Source organism: Macaca mulatta, chromosome 3 (genome assembly GCF_049350105.2).
Source record: "Macaca mulatta isolate MMU2019108-1 chromosome 3, T2T-MMU8v2.0, whole genome shotgun sequence".
Lineage (NCBI taxonomy): Eukaryota > Metazoa > Chordata > Mammalia > Primates > Cercopithecidae > Macaca > Macaca mulatta.
The window spans coordinates 72,686,571-72,714,483 of NC_133408.1; the positions used below are offsets into that span (position 1 = coordinate 72,686,571).

At 50.8% G+C, this 27,913-nt stretch overlaps 1 long non-coding RNA gene and 1 pseudogene across 1 annotated transcript; one reads left to right on the forward strand and one right to left on the reverse strand.

Moving 5' to 3' along the window:
- The first annotated feature begins 230 nt into the window (after nt 1-230).
- On the forward strand, nt 231-9,424 carry LOC114676902 (uncharacterized). The gene is made up of 5 exons (XR_003728105.2): nt 231-289; nt 881-945; nt 5,389-5,511; nt 6,262-8,556; nt 8,648-9,424. It is a non-coding gene; the product is annotated as an uncharacterized LOC114676902 (long non-coding RNA).
- Nucleotides 9,425-19,146: 9,722 nt separating this feature from the next.
- Nucleotides 19,147-27,859, reverse strand: LOC100424551 (protein capicua homolog; annotated as a pseudogene).
- Between the last annotated feature and the right edge of the window lie 54 nt (nt 27,860-27,913).

Here is a 27,913-nt window from a genome sequence, read left to right on the forward strand (position 1 = left end):
TAGAACTGGAGGTGAGCAGCAGGCGAGTGAGGGGAAACTTCATCTGTATTTCTAGCCCCTCCTATCACTTGTATGACCACCTGAGCTCCATGTCCTGTCAGATGAGCAGCAGCATTCGATTCTCATAGAAGCACGAACCCTGTTGTGAAGCGTGCATGCGAGGGATCTAGGTTGTGCACTCCTTATGAGAATCTAATGCCTGATGTTCTATCACTATCTCCCATCACCCTAGATGGACAGTGTCGTTGCAGGAAAACAAGCTCAGAGATCCCACTGAGTCTACATTATAGTAAGTTGTAGAATTATTTCATTATATCTTACAATGTAGTAATAATAGAAATAAAGTGCACAGTATATGTAATGCATTTGAATCATCCTGAAATTATTCCCTCCACTCCCAGTCTGTGGAAAAATTGTCTTCCACACATTCACTCTGTTTTTTGGTAGAGACAGGGTCTTAATATATTGCTCAGGCTGATCTCAAATTCCTGGCCTCAAGTAATATACCTCTCGGCCTCCCAAAGTGCTGAGATTACAGGCGTAAGCCACCACCCTCAACCAAGACTTATTTCTTAAACCAAATAAAAATTAAGTGAGATTACTTGAGCCCAGGTGGTCGAGGCTGCAGCGAGCCCTAATTGCACCACTGCACTCCAGCCTAGGTGACAGAAAATAAAAAATAAAATAAAAATAATGTCTCAAAAAATAAAATACAAATTAACCCTTTATGACATTCCCAGTAACTTTCCCTCCTAAATGTTCCCCACAAGTCTTTGAATTTTGTTTAATTTTCACACACATACCATTTAAGACGTTTAAGAACTTCTGTCTATCTGTGTCATCCCTTTATTTCAAAAGAATGTCTTTTTGTCACTTCCAGCTGGATCTACCATGAAAGACTTCTGAATCCAGGAAGAGAGACTGACTGGGCAACATGTTATTCAGGTACAAAAAGACTTGGACTGTAACTCAAAAATGATCAAATAATAGTGCATGCATCAAGTGCAGTGGGAAGCTCTTTTGGACAGTGAGAGAAGCTTCCAATTAAGGTGACCCTTGAAGCCAAGTCCTGAAAGATGAGGAAGAGTTGTATGAGTGGGGAGGGAAGTGGGGAGGTGGAGGGATGAAGAATGGGCTGGGATGGGATGAAGTGAGCTGCTCAGGCAGGAAGACCAGCACTGTACAGACCTGGACAATGAAGATGTCACATTTTGTTCAGGGAATGATGAATTAAGTGTGGCAGGAATGCTTTGTAGAGACAGTAGTCTGCTTGTATGGAATTTTGCCTGAGAGACCTGACTACAGTTTCTAATTTTTTGATGTTATCATCCATCACAGTCCTTGTCAGATAGTTTGGAATAGGTATAATGATCACAATAACACCAAGCATAGTATTTCAGTAATTCTCACAGAATCACAGGTAGGTGCCACAGTTATCCCCATTTTATGAATGAAGTGATCAAGACGCAGGAATAATGAGTGATTTGCTCAAGTTCACCTGGATATTAAGACTGAGTCAAATGTTGGGTCTGGTCTGACTTTAATGCTTGCTTTGTTCATGAGCACCACATATTGCCTCTCCTATGCAGTTAAGCAGGTAGACAGGTGACAGAAAAGCCCGTGTTTGTCTCTACTCACACATTTCCGAACTGAATGTATGTATGGAGTTTCTACACCAAATTCTCCAATGCTCTGGATATTAACTGGGTATCCCATGATTTTATTCTGATACTACCTGGACTTAGTACAGACTCCACAAGTTAGGTGCTCAGTCCCACGAGACTGTCCTCACTTGAGATGCCAGTGGCAAGTCCTAGGTTGTCACCTGTACTTTTGAGCAACCTGTTACAAATCAGGGGTTCCCATAACTCTCTTCTTGGGTTTAATAATTTGCCAGAACAGTTTATAGAACTCAGAGAAACAGTTTATTTTCTTTTTTTCTGAGAGAGACGGTCTTATTTTGTTGCCCCGACTGGTGTGCTATATTTCTTTTCTTTTTTTTTGGGACAGAATCTCCCTGTGTCATCCAGGCTGGGGTGCGATGATGTATCATAGTTTATTATAGCTTTGACCTCCTGAGATCAAGCGATTCTCCCACCTCAGCCTCCGAAGTAGTGGGACAACACATGCATGTCACCCATGCCTAGCTCATTTTTGTAGTCGGTGTTTCACCATGTTGGCCAGATGGGGTCTTGTTGTGTTGCCCAGGCTGGCCACAAATTCCTGGGCTCAAGTGATCCTCCCACCTCATCCTTGTAGAGATGGGATTTAGTTTATGTCGCCCAGGCTGATGTCAAACTCCTGGGCTAAATCGATTGTCTCACCTCAGCTTATCAAGTAGCTGGGACTACAGGCACACACCACCATGTCGGGCTAATATTTATTTTTATTTTTTTCTAGAGGTGTGTCTCACTATGTTGTTCATGCTAGTTTCAAACTTCGGGCCTCAAGTGTTCCTCCTGCCTTGACCTCCCAAAGTGTTGGGATTATGGGTGGTAGCCACCATGCCCAGCAATCGCAGGGTCTTTATAAAAGAAAGAGGGTAGGAGATTCAGAAGTGGAGCAGCAGATGTGGTGATGGAAGCAGAGGTAAGAGAGGGAGATTTGAAGATGCTTCACTTCTGGCTTTGAAGATGGAGTCAGGGATCATGATCCAAGGAATGAGAGTGGCTTCTAGAAGGTGAAAAAGCCAAGGGAACACTTCAGAGTCTCCAGAAGGAATGCAGCCCGGCTGACACCTTGACTTTAGCCTTAATAGACCTAGTTTATGTTTCTGGCCCCCAGAACTGTAAGATGGTACATTTGTGGTGTTTTAAGCCACTGAATGTAGAAAACTGCAAACTACATTGCAGCAGCAAGAAGAAATGAACATGAAGCCAGGCATGATGGCTCATGCCAGTAATCCCAGCACTTTAGGAATTTAGGCAGGAGGATTACTTGAGGCCAGGAGTTCAAGACCAGCCTGGGCAACATAGTAAGACCCTGTCTCTACAAAAAATGAAAAAATTGGCCAGGCATGGTGGCTCACGCCTGTAATTCCAGCACTTTGGGAGACCGAAGTGGGCAGATCACCTGAGGTCAGGAGTTCGAGAGCAGCCTGGCCACATTGCGAAACCCTGTCTCTACTAAAAATACACAAATTAGCTGGGCATGGTGGCACGCACCTGTAATCCCAGCTACTTGGGAGGCTGAGGCAGGAGAATCACGTGAATCTGGGCGGTGGAGGTGGCAGTGAGCCGGGATTGCACCATTGCACTCCAGCCTGGGCAAGAAGAGTGAAACTCTGTCTCAAAATAAAATAAAATAAAATACTAAAACAATTAGCCAGGCATGATGGCATGAACCTGTAGTACCAGCTACTCGGGAGGCTGAGGTGGGAGGATTGCTTGAGCCTGGAAATTTGAGGTTGCAGTGAGCTGTGATTGTGTCAGTGCACTCCAACCTTGGTGACAGTGAGATCTTGAAAAAAAGAAGGCAGAAAGTAAAGAAGAAATGAGCATGGTGGGCATGGGGACAGATGGCAATGTTAAATATTATGGTCAGAGGTGGCCTTCTAAATGAAAATTGAGCAAAGACTTGAAGGAGGGGAAGGAGCTGGCTAAGGTGCTGAGGGAAGACGATTGTAGGCAGAAACAACAGAATAAAGTGTCCGAGGTGTGTCTGAGGCTCTGGAAGGAAGCCAGTGGAGCAGAAGGAGAGGGGGAGAGAATTAGGGGAGGGGGCCAGGGAGTTGCTGGGTGGGGATCAGTACAGATCACATAAGCCCTGGGAGGTTATTGCTGGGGCTTTGGCTTTGACTCTGACTCAGATGGGAACTACAGGAGGGTTCTAAGCAGAGAGGCGACATGATCTGTCTTCCGGTTTAAAAGCATTCTCTGGCTGCTGAGTTGAGAAAGACTGTGGGAAGATTTGGGTAGAAGCATGGGGGCCAAGTTTTGGCAACATCCAGGTGGGAGATGATTTTGGTCCTGACCAGGGTCATGGTGGTGAGAGATGGTCAGAGGGGAGAAGTAGGGGAGGAGGCCAGGGAGTTGCTGGGTGGGGATCTTTAGTGTGTGTTGAAGACAGTCAACAGGATTTCCTGACAGACTGGATGTGAGAGAAGGCAGAGGTCAAGGTTGAGTTTGATTCTTACTGAATTATTAAGTAATTAAAAAAAACACTACTGCCTTTCCCAATCCTAGCAAGTACGGGATGCTAGATTAAAGAAATCTCTTCAAGTTCATTGCAGTGGCTCATGTCTGTAGTCCCAGCTGTTTGGGAAGCAGAGATGGGAGTATCTTTGAAGGGCAGGAGTTCAAGACCAGCCTGGGCAACACAGCAAGATCTGCTCTTTACAAAAATATTTTTCAAAATTAAATAAATGTAGCTAGGCATGCTGATGTGTACTTGTAGTTTCAGCTACTCAGGAGGCTGAGGTGGGCAGATCTCTTGAGGTCAGGAGTTTGAGGCCAGCTTGGGCAACATAACAAGACCCTCACTCTACAACAAAATTAAAAAAATAGCCCGGCATGGTGGCACTCAACTGTAGTACCAGCTGCTGGGGAGCTGAGGCAGGGAGATGGCTTGAAGCCAGGAGGTTGAGGCTGCAGTGAGCTGTAATTGCACAGCTGCACTCTAGTCTGGGTGACAGAGCAGAACCTGTATCACTGTACAAATAAAAGAATGAAATCTCAAGTCAGAGCCTTTCAGCTCTACAACCCTTGCAAACCCTGAGCCATGCAGTAGGGTTTGCGTCACTGGGAATGAGGAGCCCCCTGCCCAGTGTTGTTGCCTGACTAATCAGTGTTTTAAGCATTTATTAATCAGGGTGGGCGCGGTGGCTCACGCCTGTAATCCCAGCACTTCAGGAGACCCAGGCGGGTGGATCACCTGAGGTCAGGAGTTCAAGACCAGCCTTGCCAACATGGCTAAACCCTGTCTCTACTGACAAAATACAGTAATTAGCCGGGCATGGTAGTGGGCGCCTGTAATCCCAGCTACTTGGGAGGCTGAGGTAGGAGAATCGCTTGAGCCCAGGAGGCGGAGGTTGCAGTGAGCTGAGATTACGCCACTTCACTCCAACCTGGGCGAAAGAGTGAGTATTATATCAACATGTAATGGTTTTATTATTAATATGTAATGAATGTTAAATATTTTAAGAATCTTGTATCAACATGTAATGACTTTATTAATATGTGATGAATATTTTTTAAATTTTGTCTTATTTTCTAGTTTTAATATAATTGTTTATATAAAGAAATAGTCTTATAGGTCTTTAATAAAGTAAAAAAATGTAAAGACATCCTAGACCCCAAAAGATTGAGAACTTCTAGTTTAGAAATATTCAGAATAAGCCACATACAACTTGCTACTTGAACTATTTTTTTTCTTTGTTTTTTATTTTAGGAGATGAGGTCTCACCCTGTCACCCAGGCTGGAGTACAGTAGTACTATCACAACTCACTGCAGTCTTGAGCTCCTGGGCTAAGGATCCTCCTGCCTGAGCCTCCTGAGTAGCTGGGACTATAGGTATACATGACGACACTTGGCTAATTTTTAAATTGTTTTGTGGACATGGGGTCTCACTTTGTTGGCCTGGCTGGTGTCAAACTCCTGGCCTTAAGTAACCCTTTCACCCCTGCCTCCCATCCTAGAGGTAGGAGCTGCCACAACGAGCACTTGTTCAATTTTCTAAACAAATAAAACATTTCTAAAGTAAGGCTGTAGGATGATGGCAGGAAGATAAAAATAGAAAAACAGAAGAATACGTTCAAATGACTTACACATATTCTTTTGACAGCAAGAAGAACTTTTAGTATATACATTCCTTGCAAAGAAACATAAGGCAAATAAACAGTGTTGTATAGGAACGTCAACACACACTGTACAATATTCCCACTTTGCTGACATGAGTTATGGAACTTTTGTGGTTTACTTGAGTATCGCTATCAGTATTTTGCTTCTCTGATCATTTTTATGAACTTCCTCATCTGTTAACTTCTCTCCAAGGTATGTCATATCGTGACATACTGCTGCTGCACAAACATGGCCAGTGTCTTCCTCTTAAACATGTTGAATGCTTTCTTAATTTCTTTTACCCTCTGTCTCTGTGTTTTGCATTTTTCTTACCTTTATTGTGAGAAACTCGAGAAAGTCAGTCATACTAATTTATCGCCATTTGCTTTATTAATTTATACTTTGCTTATATGGAATTTTGCCCAACAGGCCTCATTACAATTTCTAACCTGTTTTGTTTTATTTTGTTTTTTTCTGAGACAGAGTCTCGTTCTGTTGTCCAGTCTGGAGTGTAGTAGTGCTATCACAGTTGACTGCAGCCTCAACCTCCCAGGCTCAAGCAATCCTCCCGTCTCAGCCTCCCACGTGGCTGAGACTATAGGTGCTTGCCACTATGCCCAACTCATATTTGGAATTTTCCTATATGTGGGTTCCAGAGGGGAGACGGCGAAACGTGAGTCAGCATGGATTTTGGTATATGCAGAGATGGGGGGCTGGAACTAATTCTGTCTGTATACCGAGGGACGACTGTATATGTTTTTACAATTATGCTGTAGGACACATAGTATTACATAGCCTTGAAAATAATTTTTAACTGAGTGGAGTAATGATAATATTGATAAAAGTAGCAGCTGGCCAGGTGTGGTGGCTTACACCAGTAATCACAACACTTTGGGAGGCTGAGGCAGGAGGATGGCTTGAGGCCAAGAGTTTGAGACAGGCCTTGGAAACAAAGGGAGTCACCATCCCTACAGAGAAATACGTGAATTAGCCTAGTGTGGTGGCATGTTCCTGTAGTCCCAGCTACTTGGGAGGCTGAGGTGGGAGGATCGCTTGAGCCCAGGGAGGCTGAGACTGCAGTGAGTCATGATCAAGCCTCTGCACTCCAGCCTGGGTGACAGAGTGAGACACTGTCTCATAACAACAAAAAAGTAGCAGCTAACATCAACTGACCTTTTACCAGTTGCCTGTTAATACCATGGTTTAATTTCTTATAACTGTTTTTTATTTCACTTAACCACTCTGTCTTCTGTTACTCCCAGATTTTCACTGTGTTTGTACAGATGACCTTTGTTTAGATTGAATTGTCTCCCCAAGGTATTTGCAGAAGTAAGATTACTGTAAGTCATGGTGAATGGACATTCTCATTACCCTTGATGTCAATTGACAAAGTTTTGCGTGCCTCCCAGCTATAATCTCAGCACTTTGGGAGGCTAAGACAGAAGGATTGTTTGATGCCAAGAGTTGGAGGAGGCAGTTTGGCAGTATGGTGAGACCCTGTCTCTATTATTTTAAAAAATTGTCAAGCTTTACCCTGGAAGGCTTATATTCAATTTAAACACCCCTCGTAGTATAAGAAAGTGCCCATTTCACTGCATCTTTGCCAGCACAGGGTATTAAAATTTAATGTCATTTTTTGTTTATTTTAAATTGGTAAAACACCTCATATTACTTTACTTGTCACATTTCTACATCTTTCCTTAGCTTATTAGCTCTATTTCTTTTCTGTCTGTAAATGGTTGTTGTTTTGTTCTTTGAGACAGGGTCTTGCTCTGTCACCCAGGCTTGACTGTAGTGGCATAATCATGACTCACTGCAGCCTTGATCTCCCAGGCTCAAACTTCAGCTTCCTGAGTAGCTGAGACTACAAGTGTGCACCACCAATCCCAGCTAATTTTTTTCTTTTTTTGGATAGAGACAGGGTCTCACTGTGTTGTCCAGACCGGTCTCTAGCTCCTGGCCTTAAGCAGTCCTCCTGTGTTAGCTTCTCAAATTGCTGGAATTTTGGGTATGAGCCACCATGCCTGGCCTGGGCTAGTCCTGATTTCTCTAGAGTTCTCTTTACTTTGTGCTAGCCAATCTCTCATTATGCTGTTCCCCTGTTACAATGAATAATTCTCTGGATTAAATTTTACCACTTTAAACTTTTGAGTGGTTTTTGTCTCCTGATTGGACTCTGACTAATATGCTCGGAAGGGTCCCAGGAGATAAACTCACACAGGTGGGATTTGGGCATAGGTTTGATTTTCCAAGGGACAGTGCTGAGCTCCTTGCCAATGGGAAATGGGATGCCGGTGATTTCCGGTAAGTGACCTCACAGTGACTCAAGCTACCACTTACTGTTGATTGTGATGAAATGCCAACTGAGGCACATGCCTGGGGAGCTCAGTGGTTGCTGCACTTGACCGCTCTGAAGACTGGTGTGGGAAGGGTGCTTTTGGATGCACTTAAGCCGGGGTCCCCAGCCCCTGAGCCATGGAGCTGTAAGGAGCCACACAACAGGAGGTGAGTGGTGTCGAGTGAGGGAAGCTTCATCTGTATTTACAGCCACTCCCCTTTGCTCACATTCCTGCCTGAGCTCCACCTTCTCTCAGGTCAGCAGCAGCATTAGATTCTCATAGGAGCACGCACCCTGTTGTGAACCGTGCATGTGAGGGATCTAGGTTGTGCTTTTGTCCCTATGAGAATCTAATGCCTAATCTGTCACCTTCTATGCTCAGATGGGACCATGTAGTCGCAGGAAAACAAGCTTAACATGCCCACTGATTCTACATTATGGTGAGTTCTATAATTACTTTTCATCTATTACAATTTAATAAAGGAAATAATGTACCTAATAAATGTAACATACTTGAATCTTTTGGCCCAGGTCTTGTCTCTCAACAGCCTCTGCAACCTCTCCAGGCCCCGTACTTTCGCCAATCGGCCTCTACAGACCAAGCTCATGACTCACAATGGTCTATTTAGGCCCACACCCTACCTCACAGGAGTCTCCGCGGATGAGTCTACTGCCTCAGAACAGCCTCCACTGGCCCAGCTCCATCATTACAACGGCCTCTTTAGACCCAGCTCCTGCCTCCCAGTCTTCTCTCCAGGCCCAGAACTTTCTCAAGTTGACCTCACCAGACCCAGCTCCTGGCTCTCAATGCCCTCCCAAGGGACAGCTTTTGCCTCATGGCCACCTTCCAAGACCCAGCTCCTGTTTTACAGTGGCCTCCTGAGGCCCATCTTCTGACTCCCGGCAGCCTGTACAGGCCCAGCTCCTGCCTTACAACGGCCTCTTTAGAACCAGCTCCTGCCTCTGTGCAGGAGGCCCAACAGGCCTCAAGTCCAGGCCACAAAATCCAAGCCCAAAATGTCCACAAGTCAGCCTCTGAAGGCCCCGCTCATGCCTTTCGTTGGCCTCTCCAGGCCCAGCTGCTGCCCCCAGGTGACTTCTACAGGCTGCGCTTTTACTTATGGCTGTGCCTGGAGGCCCAGCTCCTGCCTCGCTGTGGCCTCTCCAGCTGCCAGACCTCCTCAAGTCAGCCCCTCCAGGCCCAGATCCTCGTGCCTGCCACTGGCCTCTTGAGGCCCAGCCCCGCTCATGCCTCTGGGCGGCCTCCTCAGGCCCAGGACTTGACCTCCAGTCGGCATGGCCAGGCCCAGCCTCTGCCTCCCAGCGGACTCTCCACACCCAGCTCTCGCCTGACTGTGGCCTCCCCAGGCCAGAGGTCCTCCTGCCTCTCCGCAGCTCCGCCGGGCCCCACTCCTGCCTCCTGGTGGCCACATTAGGCCCGGCTCATTCGTCACGGGGAACTGCCTTTCCAGGCCCAGCCATTGCCTTTTGGCGGCCTCTCCAGGCCCCGAACTTCCTCAGACCGGCCCCTCCAGGCCCAGTTGCGGACTCCCGGCCTCCCGTCCAGGCCCAGCTCCTTCTGCTCCCGGCTGTGGCCGCAGGCCCAGCCCCGGCCTCACGACAACCTCTTTGGACTCGGCTCCGGCCGAGCTCCCGCTCCGCGGCCTTTGTAGGCCCCAAACGTCCTGAAGCCGGGCCCCACGGTGGCCTCTGCAGTCCCGGCTCCTGCCCTCTGACGGCGTCTCCACGCCCCAGACTTCCTGCAGCCAGCCTCTCCAGACCCAGCTCCTCCTCCCGGCGGCCTCTGCAGGCCCACGCTGGCCTCGAGTCGGCCTCTCCAGGGCGTGCTCCTGCTCCTGGCGGCCCCTGCGGGCCCAACTCGTCGCCCAGTCGGCCTCCGCCGGCCCAGCTCCTGCCTCTTCGCGGCCTCTCCAGCTGACAGACTTCCTCAGGTCAGCCCCTCCAGGCCCAGCTCCTCCTGCCTGCCACTGGCTTCTTGAGGCCCAACCCTGCTCACGCCTCTGGGCGGCTTCCTCAGCGCCAGGACTTGACCTCCAGTCCACCACGCCAGGCCCAACATCCTGCCGCCCGAAGGCCTGCACAGGCCCAGCCTCTGCCTCCCAGCGGACTCTCCGCGCCCAGCTGTCGCCTGACTGTGGCCTCCCCAGGCCAGAGTTCCTCCTGCCTTTCGGCAGCTCCGCCAGGCCCCGCTCCTGCCTCCCAGTGGCCTCGTTAGGCCCGGCTCATTCGTCACGGGGAACGGCCTTTCCAGGCCCAACCTTTGCCTTTTGGCGGCCTCTCCAGGTCCCGAACTTCCTCAGGCCGGCCCCTCCAGGCCCAGTCGCGGCCTCCCGGCCTCCCGTCAAGGCCCAGCTCCTCCTGCTCCAGGCTGCGGCCGCGGGCCCAGCCCCGGCCTCACGACAATCTGTTTGCGCTCGGCTCCGGCCCAGCTCCCGCTCCGCGGCCTTTGTAGGCCCCAAACGTCCTGAAGCCGGACCCCACGGTGGCCTCTCCGGGCCCGGCTCCTGCCCTCCGACGGCGTCTGCACGCCCCAGACTTCCTGCAGCCAGCCTCTCCAGGCCCAGCTCCTCCTCCCGGCGTCCTCTGCAGGCACACGCTGGCCTCGAGTCGGCCTCTCCAGGCCCAGCTCCTCCTCCCGGCGGCCTCTGCAGGCCCACGCTGGCCTCGAGTCGGCCTCTCCAGGGCTCCCTCCTGCTCCCGGCGGCCCCTGCGGGCCCAACTCGTTGCCCAGTCGGCCACCGCCAGCCCAGCTCCTGCCTCTCTGCAGCCTCTCCAGCTGCCAGACTTCCTCAGGTCAGCCCCTCCAGGCCCAGCTCCTCCTGCCTGCCACTGGCCTCTTGTGGCCCAGCCCCGCTCACGCCTCTGGGCGGCCTCCTCAGGCCCAGGACTTGACCTCCAGTCGGCCTCGCCAGGCCCCGCTTCCTGCCATCCGAAGGCCTACACAGGCCCAGCCTCTGCCTCCCAGCGGACTCTCCACACCCAGCTCTCGCCTGACTGCGGCTTCCCCAGGCCAGAGCTCCTCCTGCCTTTCGGCAGCTCCGCCGGGCCCCGCTCCTACTTCTCAGTGGCCTCGTTAGGCCCGGCTCATTCGTCACGGGGATCGGCCTCTCCAGGCCCAGACTTTGCCTTTTGGCGGCCTCTCCAGGCCCCGAACTTCCTCAGGCCGGCCCCTCCAGGCCCAGTCGCGGCCTCCAGGCCTCCCATCCAGGCCCAGCTCCTCCTGTTTGCGGCTGCGGCCGCAGGCCCAGCCCCGGCGTCACGACAACCTCTTTGGACTCGGCTCCGGCCCAGCTCCCGCTCTGCGGCCTTTGTAGGCCGCATACGTCCTGAAGCCAGGCCCCACGGTGGCCTCTCCGGGCCCGACTCCTGCCCTCCGACAGCGTCTCCACGCCCCAGACTTCCTGCAGCCAGCCTCTCCAGGCCCAGCTCCTCCTCCCGGCGGCCCCTGCGGGCCCAACCGTTCCCCAGTCGACCTCTGCCGGCCTATCTCCTGCCTCTCCGTGGTCTCTCCAGCTGTCAGACTTCCCCAGGTCAGCCTCTCTAGGCCCAGCTGCTCCTGCCTGCCACTGGCCTCTTGAGGTCCAGCCCCGCTCACGCCTCTGGGCGGCCTCCTCAGGCCCAGGACTTGACCTCCAGTCGGCCTCACCAGGCCCAGCCTCCTGCCTCCCGAAGGCCTGCACAGGCCCAGCCTCTGCCTCATAGCGGAGTCTCTACTGCCTTTCCAGGCCCTGTTTTTTCCTTTTGGCTGTCTATGTAGGCCCAGAGCTGCCTGAAGTCTGCCTTGCCTTTCCCAGTTTCTGCCTCTCGGTGTTCTCTTTTGGCCCAGCTCTTCTTCCTGGGTGCATCTGCAGGTTAGGTTTTGCCTCACAAGAACCACTTTTGATTCAGCTCATGTGCAGCCTCTGGCGCCCTTGTAGACCCAAAACTTTCTCAAGTCCAGTCCTCCAGTTCCACTGCCTTCCTTGTGGCAGCCTAAAGAGGCCCAGGTTTTGCCCAACAATGGTTTCTCCAGGCAGCCTCAACAGACCCAGCTCCTGCCTCACACTGGCATCTCTAGGCCCTGCTGCTGCCTCTCACTGTCCTCACCTCGCCCATCTTTTTCCTTATGCCTGCCTCCCATATCCCAGCTCCTGTCTCACTGTCGTCCCTGTCATACCAGCTCCTGTCTCACGGTGGCCTCTTGTGGCCCATCTTCGGCCTCATAGTGACAACTTGAGCCCATCTTCTGCCTCGTCATGGTCTTTTCTGGCTTTGCTCTTGCCTCGCAGTCACCTCTTCTGGATCCATCTTTTTAGTCTTTGATGGTCAACAGCATCAAGGAGCCTAATGCTTCCCTGGACTCTTAATTGTTGGTAACTTCACAGCAGAGTACCTTAGCAAAACACCTCCCTCTTCTTTTAACCTTGACAGTGCATTTGTTACAAATTTACAATAAATTCTGCCTGCGTGGTTTCATACTGATTTTTGTGTTATTTAGTGTCTCATCGTTTTTCTTGTTTTCTTTGGGTGGGAATGGGAATGAGCCTCTGCTTCGGCCCTTTTTCTTTGCTCTGGACATGGTAACTTCTCACTTCATGTCTTCTATATGTATATTTTTACAGTTATCTTTTTTGTTTTGTTAGGGTCTTGCTCTGTCACCCAGGCTGGAGTGTAGTCATGTCACCCAGGCTGGATTGTAGTCATGTGATCATGGTTCACTGCAGCCTTAGCCTTTTGGCCTGAAGTGATTCTCCCAACTCCACATCTTGAGTAGCTGATACTACAGGCACGTGCCGCCATGCCTGGCTAATTTCTGATTTTTTTCTGAGAGGTTGGTTCTCACTGTGTTGCTCAGGCTGTTCCCAGACTTTTGGACACAAGCAGTCCTTTTACCTGAGCCTCCCAAAGTGCTGAGATTACAAGCACGAGCCTCCATGCCTGGCCTGCTATTTGCTTGTCATGAACTATTAAGAATTTACTTTTTGATTAATATACTATTTCTGTATAGATTTATGTATATGTAGATATTTTAAGTTTTTCATGGATACCAATTTTTTCCCTCTTTTTGAGACAAGGTATCACTTTGTCATTCAGGATGGAGTGTGGTGGTATGATCCCAGCTCACCACAACCTCTTCTTTCTTGGCTTAAGTGATCCTCCCCCCTCAGCCTGCTGAGTAGCTGGGACCCCAGGTGTGAGCCACCATACCCAGGTAATTTTTATATTTCTTTTAGAGAGGGGGGTCTCACCATGTTTCCCAGGCTGGTTTCAAACTCCTGGGCTCAAGCAGTCCTCCTGCTTCAGCCTCTTGCAGTGCTGGGATTACAGGTGAGAGCCACCACATCTGGCCTACCATTCTCTTTTCATGGATCATTAAGAATTTACTTTATGCCAGCACAGTAACTCACGCCTGTAAATCCCAGCACTTTAGGAGGACAAGGTGGATGGATTACGAGGTCAGGAGTTCAAGACCAGCCTGGCCAAGATGGTGAAACCCCGTCTCTACTAAAAATACAAAAATTAGCCAGGTGTGGTGGCAGGCACCTATAATCCCAGCCACTCTGGAGGATGAGGCAGGAGAATTGCTTGAACCTGGTGAGGAATAGGTGCCAGTGAGGTGAGATCATGCCACTGCACTCCAGCCTGGGCAACAGAGTGAGACTGCATCTCAAAAATTCTTTTTTTTTTTTTTTTTTTGAGACGGAGTCTCGCTTTGTCGCCCAGGCTGGAGTGCAGTGGCCGGATCTCAGCTCACTGCAAGCTCCGCCTCCCGGGTTTACGCCATTCTCCTGCCTCAGCCTCCCGAGTAGCTGGGACTACAGGCGCCCACCACCTCGCCCGGCTAGTTTTTTGTATTTTTTAGTAGAGACGGGGTTTCACCATATTAGCCAGGATGGTCTCGATCTCCTGACCTCGTGATCCGCCCGTCTCGGCCTCCCAAAGTGTTGGGATTACAGGCTTGAGCCACCGCGCCCGGCCTCAAAAATTCTTTTACTGTTTTATGAGTATAATGTAAATATATAAATATGTGTGTGTGTATATTCATATGTGAATATATGTGTTTATGTATTTTCATAGCGTGTGCGCACACACACATTGTGAAAGAGATATTTGAATACCTAGAAATTGATAAACTTCTTCCAGGTTTTGAAACCACCCTTAGCACAAGCACAAAAGAAGTACAAACTATCATTATTAATGACCATGGACCAAGATGACCATGAGTCAGTACTTTGCACCTCAACCACCTTCCAGCAGAGCATCTCAGAGGGCTGGATATATCTGAACATCACACCCTTTCACATAGACTAGGATGGTTTGTATCTATTACCTCTTTTAAGACCTCATTGTGATCCTTGTTAGAGTGAAATCAAACTATTTCTCAAATCACAGAGATACTAAATAACAGCTTTGGTCAGGAAATAGGTATTTCATTTGGTTTGTCATGACAAGCTCCTGGCCTAGTCAGATGGAATATAGCAGAAATGTGTGTGTGTGTGAACATTCTTGTGCACAGATGTGGGGGTGGAAGTGGTGGATTGAATTTGATAAAATCAGCAGGGGACAGGCTGCTGGGAAGAGGGCACTTGTTTTGGCAGCATCTGTGTAACTCTAGAATGAACAAAGGCTTGTAATCCACAGTTTCGTCTCCTGAAAAATAAAGATTGTAATTCCTGCCTTGATATGTGGACTAGGTGACTTGCTGTATGCAGAATATCTAGTATATAATAGGTGCTGAATTAATACTACTTTCTGTAGCTCATTCTTAATCACTGCTTAACTTTAAAAAGTTTAGGATGACTACTACTTTTGTAAAAATTATTTGTAATTATTACATAAAGTCGAAGTCCTATAGAAAAGCACAAAGCAGGCCGGGTGCTATAGCTGACACCTGTAATCCTAGCACTTTGGAAAGGCAGGGTAGGATTACTCAAGGCCAGGAGTGTGAGGACAGCATGAGGAACATAGCAAGATCCCATCTCTATAAAAAATTAAAAACCAGTTATGGTAATATGTACCTGTAGTCCCAGCTACTGGGGAGGCTGAGGCAGGTGGATCACTAGAACCCAGGAGTTTGAGACTGCAGCCTGGGTAATAGAGTGAGACCCTGTCAGACAGAGGGAGTGGGAGAGAGAGAGAGAAGAGAGAGAGAAAAAAGTACAAAGAAGCAAGTAATAAATCATGAAATTTTCAACCACCAAGAAATAACTCTTAACATTATGTGATATTGCCAGGCCTAATAGCTCACGCTTGGTTGAGGCACGAGAATCGCTTGAGCCTCAGAGGCAGAGGTTGCAGTGAACCAAGATTACACCATTCTACTCCAGCCTGGGCAACAGAGACTGTCTCAGAAAGAAAAAAAAAGTGATAATCCATACCTCTTTTTGTGCAAATAGGTAATTAGGTAAATTGATATATTAATGCATTAAAAATAACTTTGCCTGGTGTGGTGGCTCACGCCTGTAATCCCAGCATTTTCGGAGGCTGAGGTGGGCAGTTTGCGAGGTCAGGAGATCAAGACAATCCTGGCCAACACGGTGAAACCCTGTCTCTACTCAAAATACAAAAATTAGCTGGGCATTGTGGCAGGTGCCTGTAATGCAGGCTACTTGGGAGGGTGAGGCAGGAGAATCACTTGAACCTTGGAGGCGTAGGTGAGCCAATCTTGCAGTGAGCCAAGATCGCACCACTGCACTCCAGCCTGGCAACTGATCAACACTGTCTGAAAAAAAAAATAATAACTTTACGTATTTCATATGTGTTTTAGTTTAAATATATATAACTTTCATTTTGCTTGATACAACAGAAGCTGAAGAAACTAAAGTAAGGTGGGAGAATTTCTAAACTTCAGATAAGGCCGGGCGTGGTGGCTCAAGCCTGTAATCCCAGCACTTTGGGAGGCTGAGACGGGTGGATCACGAGGTCAGGAGAGCGAGACCATCCTGGCTAATATGGTGAAACCCCGTCTCTACTAAAAAATACAAAAAACTAGCCGGGCGAGGTGGTGGGCGCCTGTAGTCCCAGCTACTTGGGAGGCTGAGGCAGGAGAATGGCGGGAACCCGGGAGGCGGAGCTTGCAGTAAGCTGAGATCCGGCCACTGCACTCCAGTCTGGGCAACAGAGCGAGACTCCATCTCAAAAAAATAAAATACAATAAAATAATAAAACAAAATAAATAAATAAACTTCAGATAAATGCCTATGTGAGAGTGGTATCTTTTTATTCAACATTCATTAAAATTATGAAAAAAGATAACGTATCATGATTCTTTTTAATCTGCAGTTTCTATTTTCATCCATAGCTGCTGTGTTTTTGGAATTGGTGCATGTTTGAGAGTTTCTGTTTAATGCGTTCATACTTGGATAACTTTTTTTTTTTTTTTTTTTTTTTTTTTTTTTTTTTTGAGACGGAGTCTCGCTCTGTCGCCCAGGCTGGAGTGCAGTGGCGCGATCTCGGCTCACTGCAAGCTCCGCCTCCCGGGTTCACGCCATTCTCCTGCCTCAGCCTCCCGAGTAGCTGGGACTACAGGCGCCCACAACCGCGCCCGGCTAATTTTTTGTATTTTTAGTAGAGACGGGGTTTCACCGTGGTCTCGATCTCCTGACCTTGTGATCCGCCCGCCTCGGCCTCCCAAAGTGCTGGGATTACAGGCGTGAGCCACCGCGCCCGGCTCTTTTTTTTTTTTTTTTGAGACAGAGTCTTGCTCTGTCACCCAGGCTGGAGTGCAGTGGTGCCATCTTGGGCTCACTGCAACCTCTGCCTCCCAGATTCAAGTGATTCTCCTGCCTCAGCCTCCTGAATAGCTGGGATTACAGGTGCATGCTACCACGCCCAGCTAATTTTTGTATTTTTAGTAGAGATGGGGGTTTCACCATCTTGGCCTGGCTGGTCTCGAACTCCTGACCTCAAGTAATCTGCCAACCTTGGCCTCCCAAAGTGCTGGGATTACAGGCGTGAGCCACCGGGCCTGGCCTCTAATTTTTTTATCTTTTGTGTATAAATTCCAAAAGTATGGAATTTTGGAATTGCAGCCACCATTATATAAAAATTCTGGGAGGTAATTATTTCAGAGTGAGTTTCCGCACCAGGCCCCAACAGATCATGCCAAACCAGCATGAGGTCAAGTTTTACATTATTATTATTTGGTGTTAAACAGTTTTAATGTCGGTCATTGCAACTTCTCGGCACAGTAAAAAATATCTCACATGATCAACATGTTCTGTTCTGGGGACGGGGGCAAAGGCAGGGGGAATCACCTTCTTAAAAAGCGCAACTCAAGTTGGGAGGGCAGAGGGGATGGGGAGGAAACCTTCCTGGTGCCTGTAGCAAAGTGCAGGAGCCCCCACCCCCAAACTAAGCTGAGTCCGGCCCCTCTGGGGAAAAAAAGGGGTGCATGAACTCCCCCTGTTCCACAGGTGCCTCCCTGTGGCCCAAGGCCCGCACCATACTCCATCTTGCAGCCCTGGCAGGAGCTATTTTGCGTTAAGTGGAAAGCTCTGAAGGTCACACACTCCAAGTTATGTACAGGGGCTGGGAGGAGGGAAACTGCCGCTGCAGGTCCCCCAGCTCTCCCCCTCTCACAGCTGCAGGGGTAGGGGGTATATATATAAGAGGAGCAGGCCTTGGCCAGGTGCGGTGGCTCACACCTGTAATCCCAGCACTTTGGGAGGCAGAGGTGGGAGGATCACAAGGTCAGGAGATCGAGACCAGCCTGGCCAAGATGGTGAAACCCTGTCTCTACTAAAAATACAAAAATTAGCCGGGCGTGGTAGCATGCACCTGTAATCCCAGCTACTTGGGAGGCTGAGGCAGGAGAATGGCATCAACGTGGGAGGCGGAGCTTGCAGTGAGCCAAGATCACGCCACTGCACTCCAGTCTGGGCGACAGAGCGAGACTCCGTTTCAAAAAAAAAAAAAAAAAAAGGAGCAGGCCTTATTCTGCCCCAAACTGAAAGGATGAAATGACTTTACCCGGGAGAAGATAACCATCCTGCCCTCCATTGCTACCCCTACATACTGTCCGTGTCCTCAGGGAGTACTGTGAGTCCTGGGATCTTCTCCGGGGTCCCCCACCTGCCTGTGGTAGTTATGGAGGGACCCGGGGGTGGGGGTCAGGACTAAGGAGTCCCCTTCCAGCCAGGCTGTCCAAGGCCCCGATTCTGGGGCAGAGGCAGTGGCAGGGCAGCCAGGGTTACACCAGAGCATGAGCAGGGTGAGGTGGGGTCAGGCAGTCCTGGGAGTCAGAGCAGGGGCAGCAGTGGTGGACCAGCTATGCATACATCTTCTCCTCCAAGGTTTGTGTGCAGAACATCCTGCCCACGCTGCTCCAGCAGCTTCAGGTGGCACCTGCCCCAGCCCAGCCTCTGGGACCCAGGCAGCGGCTCCCAGCGGCCCTGCACCCACCACCAGCATCGGTTTCACCTGCAGTTGAAGATCCGTGAGGTGCCCAGAATGTCATGCAGTCGTCACTTCCACCGAGCAGCCCGTGGGGCTGAGGCTCCTCTCATTGGACTGGCCCCCAAATGGCACCGCTGCTGCCCCTGCTCTGACTACCAGCCTCGCAGGACTCCAGAGGCAGTGGCGAGGCAGTGGCGGGGCAGCAGCGCCAGAGCCCCAGCCAGGTGAGGTGTGGTCAGGACCCTCGCGGGGATGGGCGTCGGGGCAGGGGCAGAACAAACCTTGGAGGGGAAGATGTGTGCATAGTGGGCCTGGAGGGCGGCTGTGTCCGGGGGAACTGGAAGAAGCCGTGGGCCTGGAAGACCTGCATGACCAGGGCCGACACTGGTCCAGGACTCGCGCAGTGAGGAGGACAGCGCCTTCTCCAACTTCGGTTCCCTGAGCCCGTCCTTGGCTTATCTACCTGTACAGGCAAAGGGGAAGCTGTCCCCCTCGCACATGGCGCACTTGGGAGTGTTGGGCTCCAGGCTGAAGCTGGAGCATCTTCTCATCTTGCATTTGGGACTGGTGGGGTCCTCGGGTGCGGGTTCCATGTCCGTAGGGTTCCCTCTGCCCCGCCCGCCAAAGCCCAGTCAGTTTCTCCTCTGCAGGCCCAGCCCCCCAGGTGGCTCAGACCAGCTGCTGCCTAGGAAAGCCTTACTGCCGGGAGGGGCCACTATGACTGAGGGGCCTCCTGGCTCCAGGTGGCCCACACTTTCAGGTCTCTTGCGCCAGAAGGTGGCAGGATCCGTTCGGAGGAACCAGGTTGCCTTGGAAGGTGTCGCTGGGCCCCAACCCCAGCGGGTAGGAGGCTTAGGGGGGCCTGCTCTGCTGCCCTGACCAGACTCCTGAGCCTTGAAGGCTCCTGGGCCCGGTGAGAAGGAGGTGGCTGCCGAGGTTGAGGAGGAAGCATCCGAGTATGTGGAGGAGCAGGATGGGGCGGGACCATAGCCTTTGCCAAAAACCGCAGATGGATCAGGGGGGCCTTGGGGGCTCAGGATCCAGCAAGGGGCGGCAGGGGGTAAAGGAGGAAGGGATGACAGGTGCAAATGCCTTCCCACCAAAGCCCTTGTTGCTCTCTGGCTCCTTCCCAGAGCTGCCCCCACTCTCAATTGGTCACCCACTCCTTGAACTTGAGATCAGTGTCAGTGGTGCTGAAGCCATCATCAGCAATGACATCATCACCCCTTCCTCCTCATGGATGACCCTGTGCTCTTGCTCACTCACTATGTCCTCACTGGCCACATGCTGGGAATAAACAGCTCAAGTGGGCAGCAGCAGGGCTGCCCACTGGTCACCTCCTTCACCAGGGACTGCAAAGTGGCCTGGAGCTCCATACTAGGCAGAAGGCTTTGGGCCAGATACGATGCAGCACCAGACACCACCTGCCTCAGTTCCTGTAGTGCCTGACGGTCCACTTCCTTGCTGTCCAGGCTGTGTACTCCACTGTGGGAGAAGGCTCAGGCCAGGCTGAGCCAGATTCCCTGACTGTGTGCAGCTGTTCTGCCCCACAGAAGCTGCTCCTTGCTATCCCAGCTCTGGAGTGTCTGGGCTGTAACTGACAGGAGCTCAGAGAACACCCCAGGGGCATTGGCAGTGCCGTCTCTGACATGCTCTGCTTCCACGAGCCCTTGTGCCCTCCTGCCAGCCCCTGGCTTGTGGGCTTCGCCTCCAGGCTGGACTTCTTTCAGTCCTTGTTGCAAGTGGGCCACCTTCACCTGGGAGGTCAGGTCATGGTACTTCTCCTTCTCATTGGGCCCCAGGGTGTTCCACCACTCACCCAGGATCTGGCTGACGGTCCGGTTGTCCTGGTTGGGGCCATGCTGGTGGGCCCCACCAGGACTTGGTGCTGCTTGCTGAAGATCATGACCGCCACTTACGGGCCGCTGGATGTGGTCTTTGTCCCATTTGTTGGGGCTACATTCATCCTTCTCAGAAGATGAGTCCAGGCAGGGCACTGAGGGACTGGGCCTGACATCTTCTGGGTGCTAGAGGCAACTGGGTGTCAGGAGACAAGACAGAGAGGAAGGCATCATCATGGTCGTTCTCTGTGTCACTGTCCAGCAGGGGCTCCCCTGAGGGGCCCAGGACTCCTCCTCCATGGTGGGAGGTGGGCTCTTACCAGGTTCAACCACCCCCAAAGTGTGTGGGGGTCCAAGCCCTGGGCTTTCAGGGCAGGTGGTTCCAGGGGGCCGCCCAGGGTCAGCACTCCCTGTCCCACCTGGTGGCTGCTCATGAGTAACCGCTGCTGACTTGGCAGGTTCTTTTGTCTGGTTGGAGGCCACTGAGTGACTGGCAGGTTGCTGGGCCTCACGCGGCTACAGGGAGGGGTCAGGAAGGGGACAGAGTGCCAGGGGAACACGGCCACAGAACAAAGTTCCATGTTCCTCCACATGAAGATGCCGATGCCACTGGAGGCCTCGCTAGACGCAGGCATCAGGGGCCTGTGGGCCGAGTACTTGGTCCCGGCAGGGGGTTCCTGGCAGGCTCTCACACCTCCTCAGCCCCCTCCTCAACCTCAGCCCCCCCAACCTAAGACAGCTTGGACCTACAGAAGGGAGGGTGGGAGGGGAGCAGGAGGCCAGGCCTTAAGTTTTTTTTTTTTTTTTGAGATGCAGTTTGGCCGGCTGGAGTGCAGTGGTGCGATCTCAGCTCACTGAAACCTCCACTTCCTGGGTTCAAGTGATTCTCTGGCCTCAGCCTCCCAAGTCTATGCACCTTTACCGCTGAATATTATATATTTTCTTATGCTTTCATGTGATTAACTGGCATTCTTTTTTTTTCTTTTTGAGACAGAGTGCTGCTCTGTCACCCAGGCTGGAGTGCAGTGGTGTGATCTCGGCTCACTGCAACCTCCGCCTAGTGGTTTAATTGATTCTCCTGCCTCAGCCCCCCGGTAGTTGGGATTACAGGCACCTGCCACCACACCTGGCTAATTTTTTGTATTTTTAGAAGAGGTGGGTTTTCGCATGTTTGCCTGGCTGGTCTTGACCTCCTGACATCAGGCGATCCACCCTCCTCGACCTCCCAAAATGCTGTGATTACAGGCATGAGCCCGGGCACCCAGCTGCTTTCTTTCATTTTTACTTGAAAAACTCCATTAAGCATTTCTTTTAAGGTAGACCTAGTGGTCCTGAATTCCCTCAGCTTTGTTTGTCTAAGGAACATGTTATTTCTTCTTTCTTTCGGAAGGATAGCTTTGTCAGACATAGTATTAGTTGTTGGCAGTTTTTTTCTTTCAGCACTTTGAATATATTCTTCAATTCTCTCCTGACCTGCAAAGCTTCTTCAGAGAAATCTGCTGCTGGTTTAATGAAGATTCTCTTGTCTGTGTCATGCCACTTTTCTCTTGCCTCTTCAACATTTAAAAAAAAATCTTTGACTTTTGATTATATGATTATATTGTGATTATGTATATTTGGTTTGAACCCCTTAGGAATCTTTAAGCTTCATGGATTTGGATGTCTAAATCTTTCCCATGATTTAGGCAGTTTCAGCCATTCTTTCTTTAAATAAACTTATTTCTCCTTTCTCTACGTTGCTTCTCAAACTCACATGACAGTGGATTGCCTAATGGTGTCTCGTTGGCTTTCTTTTCTCTCTCCTTTTTTTTGAGCTGTAGTCTTGCTCTGTCACCTAGGGAGGAGTGCAATGGCACGGTCTTGGCTCACTGCAACCTCCCACTTGGGCTCTGCAGCCCAGCCTGTCTTGTAACCGCTGCCTCCTCAAAGCGACACCTGGAAGATTCTTCTTCCCTTTGAGGGAGAATCATCGTTGTTGCTTCATCGCTTGTAAGGGACTGAGGTGGGAGAATCATTTGAACCCTGGAGGCAGAGGTTGCTGTGAGCCAAGATCACACCACTACACTCCAGCTGGGGTGACAGAGTAAGACTCTGTTATTAAAAAAAAAAAAGTTCTGGAGATGTATGGTGGTGATGGTTGCCCAACACCACGAAACTGTACAGTTAGAAATGGTCATGATGGTGAATTTTACATGTATTTTAGCACAATTAAAATATACATATATGATAATGTATGTATCTATGCATCTAAACCAGATGCTGAGAGACAGGAAGAGGAGCTGATGAAGGCATGCAGTGCCTGAGGGGGACGGTCCCCGCCCAGAGTCCTGGGAAGGCTGGCCACTGCTCTCTGCAGGCAGAACTGGTTGTCCCGGCTGCCCTGGACTCCCTAAAGGCAGGTGCGCACACAGCCACTAGAAGGCAGCATGGGCCCTCGAACGGGGAGCCTGGGCATGAATGATTTCAGGGTTCACCCCCGTCCTCAACTTCTCCAAATGTAAGAGGGGAAGGGTCATTCCGGCCCACCTGCCATGCATGGTTGCAGTGAGGCTGAGAGGAGAGGACAGATCGCAAAACTAGAAAGTGTCCAGCCAGGGCCGGGCGCGGTAGCTCATGCCTGTAATCCCAGCACTTTGGGAGGCCGAGGCAAGTGGATCACCTGAGGTCAGGAGTTTGAGAGCAGCCTGACCAATATGGTGAGACCCTCGTCTCTACTAAAAACACAAAAATTAGCCGGGCGTGCTGGCATGTGCCTGTAGTCCCAGCTACTCAGGAGGCTGAGGCAGGAGAATCGCTTGAACCTGGGAGACAGAGGTTGCAGTGTGCCAAGATCCTGCCACTTCACTCCAGCCTGGGGGACAGAGCTAGACTCCATCTCAGAGAAAGACTCTGTCAAACAAGCAAGCAAGCAAGCAAGCAAGCAGGGAGGGAGGGAGGGAGGGAGGGAGGGAGGGAAGGAAGGAAGGAAGGAAGGAAGGAGAAAGAAAGAGAGAAAGAGAGAGAAGACAAGAAAGAAAGAAAGAAAGAAAGAAAGAAAGAAAGAAGAAAGAAAGAAAGAAAGAAAGAAAGAAAGAAAGAAAGAAAGAAAGAAAGAAAGAAAGAAAGAGAGAGAGAGAGAGAGAGAGAGAGAAAGAAAGAAAGAGAGTCCAGCCTGGGCAACATGGAGAAACTCCGTCTCTACCGAAAATAGAAAAATTAGCCAGGTGTGGTGGTGAGCACCTGTGGTCCCAGCTACTTGGGAAACTGAGGTGGGAGGATCTCCTGAGCCCGGGATGCAAAGGTTGCAGTGAGCTGAGATCGCACCACGCCACTGCACTCCAGCCTGGGCTACAGAGCGAGACCCTGTCTCAAAAACGAAACAAAGCAAAAAAAAAAAAAAAAAAACTAGAAAGTGAGTGATGTGGAATTGCTGCAGCTGTCCTGGAGACACGCCCTTTTGGAGGGAGGCCCCTGTCAGGAGATTGAACTCTTCATTGGCTCAAACCCCCGCCTCTAGGAGGGGCCCACCTGGAAGTCCCCATACTGCTACCCTGCAATTCCATACTTGGGCACAGTAAGCACAGAATCAGAGATGAGACAAAGGACAGCATGGTGCACTGGGGAGCCCTGAGCCTTTCCTATGGTCACCCTGTCCCCAGGGGCTCCTTTCCTGAGGGCACACCCAGGTGTGAACTTCACCCAGCACAGGCCAGCCCCTCCAGGGCAACCCAAGCCCCTCCCTACCCTGCTAGAGAGACAAATGGTAGAAATGCGGAATTGAATGGAGAGCTGGAGGGGACTCGGATGGGGACAGGGGAGGAGGCTGGGCTGATAAGTAAGAATTGCAGGGACTGAGGACATTTTCCAAGAAATGTAGCTTAGGTAACAAAATAATCTATGAAGTAGCAATATTGACATCCTCAAAGAGGAGAAAGCTGCACATCAGAGAGCTGGTATAACTGCACAAGCCCGCACAGCACAGACAGGATCAAAGCAGGTCCAGTGAAAACTCTATAGGCCTCCACTACAGACCCACGTCAGAAAACACATTCTAGAATGTTCCAGAACCAATCGTGTAACACAGGTGCCAAAGTCCAACTTAAAAAAAAATCTTTAATGTCTTGAGCTCTGCCTTTTTTTTTTTTTTTTTGAGACAGGGTCTTACTCTGTTGCCTACGCTGGAGTACAGTGGTGCAAACATGGTTCACTGCAGCTTTGATGATCTCCTGGGCTCAAGCAGCCCTCCTACTTCAGCCTCCCGAGTAACTGGGATCTCAAGCATGCACCACCACACCTGGCTCATTTTAAAAATTTTTTGTAAAGATGGGGTTTTGCCATGTTGCTTAGGCTGGTCTGGAACTCTTGGCTTCAAGCAATTTTCCTGCCTTGACCTCCCAAAATTCTGGGATTGCAGGAGTGAGTCACTGTGTCCAGCTAAGTAAGACGTGCATCCTTTTTTTTTTTTTTTTTTTTTGAATGAAGTCTATGATGCCCAGGCTGGTCTTGAACTCCTGAGCTCAAGTGATCCTCCTGCTTTGACCTCCCAAAGTGCTAGGATTACACGTGTGAGCCGTCGCACTAAGCCAAGACCTGCATCTTAAGAGGGGGAGTTTAGACTGCAGGCCTCTTGCTTGCAAGTGAGATATCATTTTCCCAATCCATCCAGAAAGGTCCTTGTATTGAAACTAGGCCTCATAAAACTTAGAAACTAGGCCTCACATAGAAAAAATTAACACCAGGTGGCTCTGGATAGGGTCCCACCCTGCCTCGATAGGGTCCCACCCTGATAGGGTCCCACCCTGCCAATTCCGGGAAACAACCCCATGGGGTCCCACCCTGCCAATTCCGGGGGTCCCACCCTGCCTCGAAGTTCCCGGAATCAGCAACTCCAAGAAAAAACCTCATAAGGTCCTGCTCTAACCAATTAGAACAAAACACCTTGCTCAGGCCATAGCTAGACCCAATTACCACGCGTCTAAAGCTTTGTTTGAATTTCGCGCCTTAAGCTGTGTTTGAACTTGTGTTTGCCTATATAAACAACCTGAAACAAGCACTCGGGGTCCCAGGGCCAACTTAGAGCTTGGGACCCTAGCGCGCTAGTAATAAATAACTCTCTGCTGTGAATCTTGTGTCGGTGGTCCTTCGCGGCGACCCCTGCCCAGGAGGGAATCGACAGTTCGGTTCCAACATTTGGTGCATTGGCCGGGAAGTGGGGTCGTCCGAGGACCCCCAACCCATCCGGCGGAGACCCATCTGGCCCCGGCCACGGACTGCTGACTGAACGGACCTACCAGGTACTCTCGTTTTGTTCTGTCTGTCTTGCCGGCTAACTCTGAACTCTGGGGAGTACTCCTTCTGAATTAAGTGGGGAAGGGGGACAGACGTGTCCCGCACCTTCCCACTTGCACCCTGGGGGACGCCCTGGCGGTAGTCTGGGAGAAGTCTAACGACTCAGTTAGCCTCTTCAAATCTGTAGGCAGGCCGCCCCTGCCGTCTGAATATTTTGTGATCTTGTGGCGCCACTCTCTGGCCGCGCGGCTTCTCCTTACTTGTCTGGTCTTTGTTTTTGTTTCTTTTGTTTTGTCCTTGTTATATGTGGACGAAATGGGACAGACGTTGACGACTCCTTTGTCTCTAACCCTGACTCACTTCCCTGACGTCCGGGCTCGAGCCCACCACCTCTCTGTAGAAGTCCGTAAGGGACGATGGAAAACATTCTGCTCGTCCGAATGGCCAACCCTCAATGGGGAATGGCCCCGGGACGGAACATTTAACCTCTCAATTATCTTGCAGGTTAAAGCAAAAGTGATGGATCCTGGGCCACTCGGACACCCGGACCAGGTGGCCTACATAATTATTTGGGAGGATCTGGTCCGAAATCCTCCCTCTTGGGTGAAACCCTTCCTCCATCCCCCTTCCCCATCCCAATCTACCCTCCTTGCCTTAGAAGCCCCAAAGAATCGGAATCCAGACCCGCCTAAGCCAGTCCTCCCAGATGAACCCCAGAGGGATCTCCTCCTTCTTGACCCCCTGCCTCCTCCACCTCAGAACCCCCTTCTGGGACCTCCACCTTACGCTTCACCCTTGCCCCCTGTCTTGTCCCCAGCTCTTTCCTCTACCACCTCGGCCCCTACCCTTTCTCCAACTTCTCCCTCGGCCCCTCCCTCCACCCCGTCTCCTTCTCCAGCCCCGCCCAAACTCACCCCTCGGACGCCGCCTCCGACACCTCCTCGTCTCCGCTTGCGGCGGACTGAGGACCCAGAGGGCCCTTCTACTTGGCAATCCTCCCTTTTTCCCCTCCGTACTGTCAATCGCACGGTCCAGTACTGGCCCTTCTCTGCCTCTGACCTCTACAACTGGAAAACCCATAACCCTTCCTTTTCCCAAGACCCCCAGGCCCTAACCTCGTTAATAGAATCCATTCTCCTCACTCACCAGCCCACTTGGGATGATTGCCAGCAACTTTTGCAGGTCCTCCTAACCACTGAAGAAAGTCCTCCTGGAGGCCCGGAAAAATGTGCCAGGACCAGGAGGCCTCCCAACCCAACTTCCCAATGAAATAGACGAGGGATTTCCCCTCACCCGCCCAGACTGGGACTATGAAACGGCACCAGGTAGGGAGAGTCTCCGAATCTATCGCCAGGCTCTGTTGGCGGGTCTCAAAGGGGCAGGAAAGCGCCCCACAAATTTGGCCAAGGTAAGGACCATAACTCAGGAAAGGGATGAAAGCCCGGCAGCCTTCATGGAAAGGCTTCTGGAAGGATTCCGAATGTATACTCCATTCGATCTAGAAGCCCTAGAACATAAGGCTACCGTAGCTATGGCATTCATAGACCAAGCTGCATTAGATATAAAAGGAAAACTCCAAAGGCTAGATGGAATCCAAACCTATGGATTACAGGAATTGGTTAGGGAGGCAGAAAAAGTATATAATAAGAGAGAAACACCTGAGGAAAGGGAAGCCAGGTTAGCAAAGGAACAGATGGAGCGAGAGGATCGTAGGGACCGAGTAAGAAATAAGCATTTAACAAAAATCCTGGCGGCAGTTGTGAAAGAGAAAGGACCAGGGAGAGAGGGAGAAAAGCGAAGGCGGCCAAAAGTGGAAAAAGACCAGTGTGCCTACTGCAAAGAACGGGGACATTGGATTAAAGATTGCCCCAAGCGTCCTAAAGACCAAAAGAAACCTGCCGCTGTCCTCACCCTAGGTGAAGATAGCGAATAGGGGTGTCAAGGCTCTGGAGCCCCCCCCGAGCCCCAGCTAACTCTCTCTGTAGGGGGGCAACCCACCACCTTCTTGGTGGACACAGGCGCCCAACATTCAGTTTTGACAAAGGCAGACGGGCCCCTGTCTTCCTGCACATCGTGGGTCCAGGGGGCAACAGGGGGAAAATTGCACAAGTGGACTAACCACCGGACAGTTAATCTTGGACAAGGAATGGTGACACATTCCTTCTTGGTGGTACCTGAATGCCCCTACCCCCTCCTAGGGCGAGATCTTCTGACCAAGCTCGGAGCCCAAATCCATTTCTCCGAGACAGGGGCCCAGGTATTAAATCGGGCGGTCAGCCCATCCAAATCT